This window comes from Gossypium hirsutum, chromosome A04 (assembly GCF_007990345.1).
Source record: "Gossypium hirsutum isolate 1008001.06 chromosome A04, Gossypium_hirsutum_v2.1, whole genome shotgun sequence".
Lineage (NCBI taxonomy): Eukaryota > Viridiplantae > Streptophyta > Magnoliopsida > Malvales > Malvaceae > Gossypium > Gossypium hirsutum.
Genome location: NC_053427.1, coordinates 37,320,426 through 37,327,784, shown reverse-complemented (window position 1 = coordinate 37,327,784; position 7,359 = coordinate 37,320,426).

The following is a 7,359-nucleotide window of genomic DNA, read 5'->3' as shown; positions in this document are numbered from 1 at the left end:
AAATACCGCTAAAAGTCTAATTTCTTGTAGTGATACATCTCAGAACTGTGATCAGATTTTGCTGTATCTTCGAAAAACTACCTGATTTTTGTGGTTCCAAATTTGCGAAATTGTAACTACTTTTGATTGCATGATTTCGGCTGGTTCATTCTGTTGGTGACCATATTTATCTACCTATTGAAGAATCCACTCTCGAATTGGAGGAAAAGTAGTGTTGTCACTTTGAATTCCAAGGTTCGAACCAAATTAGATAGCTCGGGTAAACATGCATGTGTGAAATTGATAAGTGTCAAAAGTAACATATTTTAATCCCATTCTTGATGCGTTTTTAGAAATAAATGAAAAATGATGAATTTTATGCTCCTAATCCTTTAAATTCATGTTTCTATACTCAGGAGAGAATTTGGGAGAAAAATAAGTGAAAACGGAGCAAAAATCAAACAATTGAAGCAGATTTCAAGAGCCACACAGGTTGGGCCTTACCACACGGGCTACATACACGACCGTGTGAGACACATGGGCTGACACACTATAACACCCCTAACCCGTATCTGTCGTTGGAACAGTGTTACGGAGCATTACCTGAGTTCACATAAAATTATACATAATTCATGTCAATTACTATTCATTTTCCAAGATTATTCATAACGTCCCTGAAGTGGACCCTTGAAGCCCAAATCAAGTATTAGAATCGAGTAAGGACTCAATTGGGAACTCCAAGAATTTTTTACAAAATTTCTAAAATTTTCCTAGGTATAGGGCTCACAAGCCCGTGTGATTTAGGGACACGTCCGTGTGACCCTAAGACACGCCCGTGCTACAGGCCGTGTTTGACTCCGTGTAACTCTCTGACTTGTACCACACGGCCAGCCACATGCCCGTGTGAGTAGGCCGTGTGATCAATTTAATTTTCAAAAATTAGGTGCAGGGTTCACACGGTCAAAATACACGCCTGTGTTTTAGGCCATGTAGCACACATGGCTAAGACACACGCCCATGTCTTTGCCCGTGTGCTCAATTCTAAGCATTCTGCTTCTCGAATTTAAGATGCAGCGAACACATGGCCTAACTATACACCCATGTACCAGGTCATGTGTCACACACAGTCTAGACACACGCCCGTGTGGGCAAAATAAATTCATTTCTACCTTCATTTCTCACCCAAAATTTTTACCAATAACCTGCACCAAACTTACATCCAAATACCAACCAATCCAAGCATTGAATTCAAGCAAATTTTAACATCTAATATGATATAACATTGCATACATACATGTTTAAAAATCTTACCTTGGTTTAACATAAATATAAAACATCATTTGATCATTCCTATTTAAGACATAGGTGTTTATCATAACATTATAATTTATAAATACCAAAACATACCATTACTATCCATTCCAATGGCTAGATTACAAATAACATATTCAAGCCATCTATGGCCAAGTTAGCCTATACATGCCATTATACCAAAATAAGTTTACAATTTATATCAAAATAAGCTTGTGGATAGTGTGATGATGCTCCAACCAATCTCTAACCTTCGCGAGCTTCTGAGCACTATAAAACAGAGAAAAGTAAACCTAGTAAGCATTATATGCTTAGTAAGTTCGTATAACTAAAACTAAACTTACCAATCTCATTTATTAAAATTAAGCATATAATAACATGTTTCCAATAACTTGGCGAGATTGCCTAAACACATGCATTCAATCAAACATGTTAGTCATAAAATTTTAACATAAATCAAGTAAGCATAGATGAGCTCATCAAACTATATTCTTTCAAAACATTATTCATTTCATCTCATAACTCTCATATCATGTCAAGTATTTTATCCGTTAAATCATTAAAATTTTGATGGATACTTAATCAGAGAGCACACTCTCGAGCCACGTATCATATATATGGATTACCAGTCCAGGCTAAATCCTTTCTATAACATGTGCTCAAAAGAGCTCAACTAGGATTACCAGTCTAGGCTAAATCCTAATTATAACATATGCTCGAGAGGGATTATAACAGAATTACCCGTCTTGGCTAAATCCTATCTGTAATGAGGTCAATAGGATTACTCGTCTGAGCTAAATCCCGTCAGCAACAAATTCAGAACCTCATTCAATAAGGTAAATAACATTTATCCATCAAAATCCAATATTCAAACGGAACTTAACCCTTTTAAACCATTACAAACATGTATTCATTTCTTTATTATAACTTTTAAATTAATTCACATAAATATAAAACACATTCCATGCAAACACGACATTCAATTTAATATATTTACAAGCTCGATTAAGTTACACGAACTTACCTCGATACTTGTTCGCGTATATAAATTTACTAATACGAAACTTTTTCTTTTTCTCTGTCAAGCCTCGAATTTGTGTTATCCGGATCTATATAAATGAATTTAATCATCAACTGATCACATTTCATATTTATTTGGACTCAATTTACATACTAGGAAAAATTACCATTTTGCCCCTAAACTTCCATAAATTCCAATTTCGTCCCTAGGCTTGGAAAATGAATTTCATGCAATTTACTCCCTATTCCAAGCCTAACTGAAATTTCAATATACAATTTACAGCACATTTATTCCATAAATTTTAGAATTTTTCTTCAATTTTCACAACTTTACAAATTAGTCCCTAAATCATGTTTTCATCAAAAATCACTTTGTAAAAGTTGTTTATCTATCAACAACCTTTCATTTTCTACAATGAATTTCTAATTTTGAGCATATTCATCCATGAAATAACTTTTATACTTTGATAAATTTTCAAATTAATCCCCCAGATAGATAGATTAAAGTATCCCGGTTTCAAAAATATCAAAATTACTAAAAACAGGACAAGAAAACTTACCCAATTAAGCTAAGAAAGATTGTTTTCTCTTTCCTAGGGTTTCCCTGTATTTTGGGGAAGAAGATGATATAAAATAAGATGTTAATTTCCTTTTAATTATTTATCATCTTTTAATTATTTCTATTTCCAATCTAGTCCTTACTTTTTCTAAATTTCCACGGATGAATCATCAAAAATATCTAATAACTTTTTATTAATGGTCTAATTACCATAAAAAGACCTCAAGTTTTGAATTCCATAGCTATTTAATCCTTCTAGCTACTAGAATTCAACTTTTACATTTTATGCGATTTAGTCATTCCCGTAATTAAACACATAAAATTTTCTTATTAGAATTCTCACATGACATCTCTATCATAATACAGAGCAGACAATAAAATTAAAATGAATTTTATTTTTGGCTCGGATTTGTGGTCCCGAAACTACTATTCTAATTTCACTGAAAATGGACTGTTACACACATTACCATGTGCCAGACCGTTTCGATTTCGCGAGCTGTATTTCGGGCACATGGAAAAACACAATTTTTAGGTTTTTCGGTCATTTTAAAACCTATAAATAGGAAATATAAGAAGAGTCAAAAGGGCTGTTAGAGAGTATTGAAGAAAACAACTCGGAAAGCGCCATTGAAGTCGACTCTGAAGTAAATTTCCATCAAGATTGAATATCTATTATGAGTTTCTTTATTTCTTGTGGTTATACTGACTTTGAGAATTTTTTACTCGCAATTATGAACTAATTTTCTAAATACCTAGGGGAGATGAACCCTATAATGAATTCTGTCTTTTGGTTTCTATTTTACGCAATAAATATTTGAATCTTGTACTCAATTATGTGTGCTTCATTCTTGATTTAATATTTCTGGATTACTAATTCATAGTTGATATTCTTAATTCAGAGGAGGAATAAACCCTGTTTAAGGCATCTTATGAGTTTATTGAGGAGATGGCATTGAATAACTATCAGTGGCAAGTCATGAGAACAAAACCGATGAAAGCAACCAGTGTTTTTAATCTAGATGCAGTTGCTATGTTGTTAAGCCAAGTGGAAGCTGGATAAGAAAATTGATGGTTTCAATTTTTCTACGCAGGTGAATCCGGGGATGCAATGTGATGCGAATGGAGTAGGGATGATTAGTTCAGAATGTTTACCCTTCGGTTTTAGCACGGAGAATGAGCAAGTCAAATTTATGGGTAACAATTCTAAACCTCAAAATAACCGTTATAGAAATAACTATAATGTAGGTTGGAGGAACCATCTAAATAACACTTGGGGTGGTCAAGGAAATTAAAGGTCACAACCCCTCCAGGTTTTGAATAACCTTATTAGCAAGAGAAGAAATCGAACCTTGAAGAGATGTTGGGAAAATTTATTTCGGTGTCAGAAACTCAATTTCAAAACACTAAGACATCTTTAAAAAATTAGTAAACATAGATTCAAGGGCTTGAAAATAAAATTGGATAGTTTGTAAAATTAGTTTCAAAAAGACCACAAGGTAGCTTACTTAGCAATACTGAAACTAACCCAAGGGAGTAACTCTATACAATCATTGTTCGAAGTGTGGAAGGGTTAGTCGAGCCTGAAAAGAAATCGAAGCTAGAAGTTGTTATGGAAATTGATGAGGTTGAGGGAAGAAAGAAAGAGAAAAAACTGATGGTTAGGGAATAAAAACCTCAAATTCCATATCTAGCAGCATTGAAGAGAGACCACACAAACGAACAATATGGTAAATTTCTTAAACTCTTAAAAAAATTACACATTAACTTACAGCCATTGAATCCCTTTCATAGATGCCAAAGTATGTAAAATTTTTATGGTGTTGTTAACAAACAAGAGGTAGTTAGATGACTTGTTGACTGTGGAGCTCAATACAGTTTGCTCAGCCATTTTCTAAAACAAACTACCCAACGAACTTAAAGATCTAGGGAGTTTTACTATTCCTTGTCGCATTGGTAGTTTGAATGTTGAAAATGCTTTGGCTAATTTAGGGGCTAGTATAAATATCATGCCTTATAAGATGTTTACACGACTTGGTCTTGGGGACCCAAACCCACTAGGAAGAGTATTCAATTAATGGATAGATCAATTAGTTATCCTAGGGGGTATTATTGATGATGTACTTATGAAAGTCGATAAATTTATATTCCCTATTGATTTTGCTGTATTGGACATGGATAAGGATATTGAGGTACCTATGATCTTAGGTCGACCATTTTTAGCCACTGCCAGAACTATTATTGATGTAGGTACTGGTGAACTTGTGCTTCATGTAGGTGATGAAAAAATTACTCTTCAATCATGTGATTTTATGAGAGTCCCTAGTGAGCAAGATGATACTAATTGTTTTGTTAACATTAGTAATCATGTGGCTCAACGTTCTTTGCAGGAAATCCCTCATGAAAACGTGTTAGAGACATATTTTATTCAAGGTGTAACACCCCTATAACCCGTATCCGTCTCCGGAATGGGTTATGAAGTGTTACCAACCCAAAATATCACATTTGTACAATCACATTGATATAAGAACATTAACTTTTATATGCATTCAAAAACTTGATACAAACATTCAAAAGATGCCATATTCGCATGGCCCATATACAACAACATCTCAAAAAAAAAAACCATTCACTTAAGTCTATTCTATACATGCCATACTAGCTTCAAAACATAGTAATACCAAAATGATATACAGTGAGACGAGTTGTTGACGATCCCTTTCCGAGCAGGTTACTGGAATCAACAATCTATAAAACAGAGAAACGTAACAAACGGAGTAAGCTTTCATAAGCTTACTAAGTTTTAAGCAATGCAACAAATAAACTAAAATTTACATCAATTATTCAATTTCTCAAGAGGTCATTTTCTAGATATATTACCATTTGGCCGAATATACACAAGCACATAATGCACAATTAGCATTCTAATTTCACTTAATCTGAATTCATATGGCATAAACAAATCAAATATTTTCGCATAATTTCAAACCTTGACCGAATGTATCATGATCATAGATATAGATATAACATTTATTTACATATATATCACATTATACACTTATGATTCAATTCAAATCATACTCACATATAAATACATAATACGTGCCTGGCCAACTTAACGTATTGAATGTATTCATTTGTCGTTTTAACACAAGGTATCTTAGTTTTAGACTCTTATCAAATCACCGGCATTCAACCTACTAGGTTTAAAAACCTGAATTCATTCACCGGCATTATAGCCTGCTAGGCTCGAAAGCCCGAATAGTATCTCACCGGCATTATAGCCTGCTAAGTTCGAAGGCCCGAATAGTATCTCATCGGCATTATAGCCTGCTAGGGTCGAAGGCCCAAATAGTATCTCACCGGCATTATAGCCTACTAGGCTCAAAGGCCCGAATAGTATCTCACCGGTATTATAGCCTGCTAGGCTCGAAGGCTCGAATAATACTGTGCGATATTCAAATCAACAAGTTTCATATAACACAATCACCCCAAATTGGGTACAAGCATTATTCGAATATATCATCCTACATTTTATTCACTTTTATCTCATTTCATCACTCACATTCAACATTTGATAGTTTGCACGTAACATCTTACTCATATTCATCTAACATTATCATTTGATCATGAAAGCATATCACATTTTACTTCCATTACAATTGCCATTTGGCCATATACATATATGACAAGTAATACTTAATTCTCATAATCTGTCATGTCATTATCGAATATTATATATATTTAACTACTTAAAACTTACCTCGAATATATTTTCGAATAGTCTCAGTTCGGCTATTCAACTACTTTTTCTTTTCCCCTGTCCAACCTTGGTTCTCTATGCTCTTGAGCTAATTCAAACAAAATTTAATTTATTAAGGTCCCATCAAGCTAGCTTATAGCCGAATATTCATTATATACTTAGTTCTCATACACAAACACAAAACTCATAAGGCTTATCATATTTTCATATATATATTTACCATATAGCCGAATATATATATATAGCTCATCAAATAGGTATTTATTTACGTTTCCCTTTTAACATATATTGATCAACTAGTCCATGCATTAGCCATTGACACATTCGGTCATTAAAGCAATAACCTGTTAACATTCAAGCATTTTATACCAAAATTTCTCCCAAGGCTGAATTCATCTACAACTTTTAGTACATATACAAAGTTTATATTAATTTATACACACACCATTAACCTAGTATCAATTAACTAAGTACTTTAAAATTTTCTTTAACTAAGTAACTTATCTGGAAATAATAAGGGCAAATTTAACAAGCTTAACTAAGTAACTTATCCAGAAATATTAAGAGCAATTTAGCAAGCTTTAAATTCAACTTATAATTTGAGCATAACTCATCAAGGCATCCACACTAATTTATTATCCAAACATCCATAGCCGAACACACATATTCTTTTATTCATTCTTAACAAAATTCTATCAAGCTTAAATCTCCATTTCATCATTTTAAAACG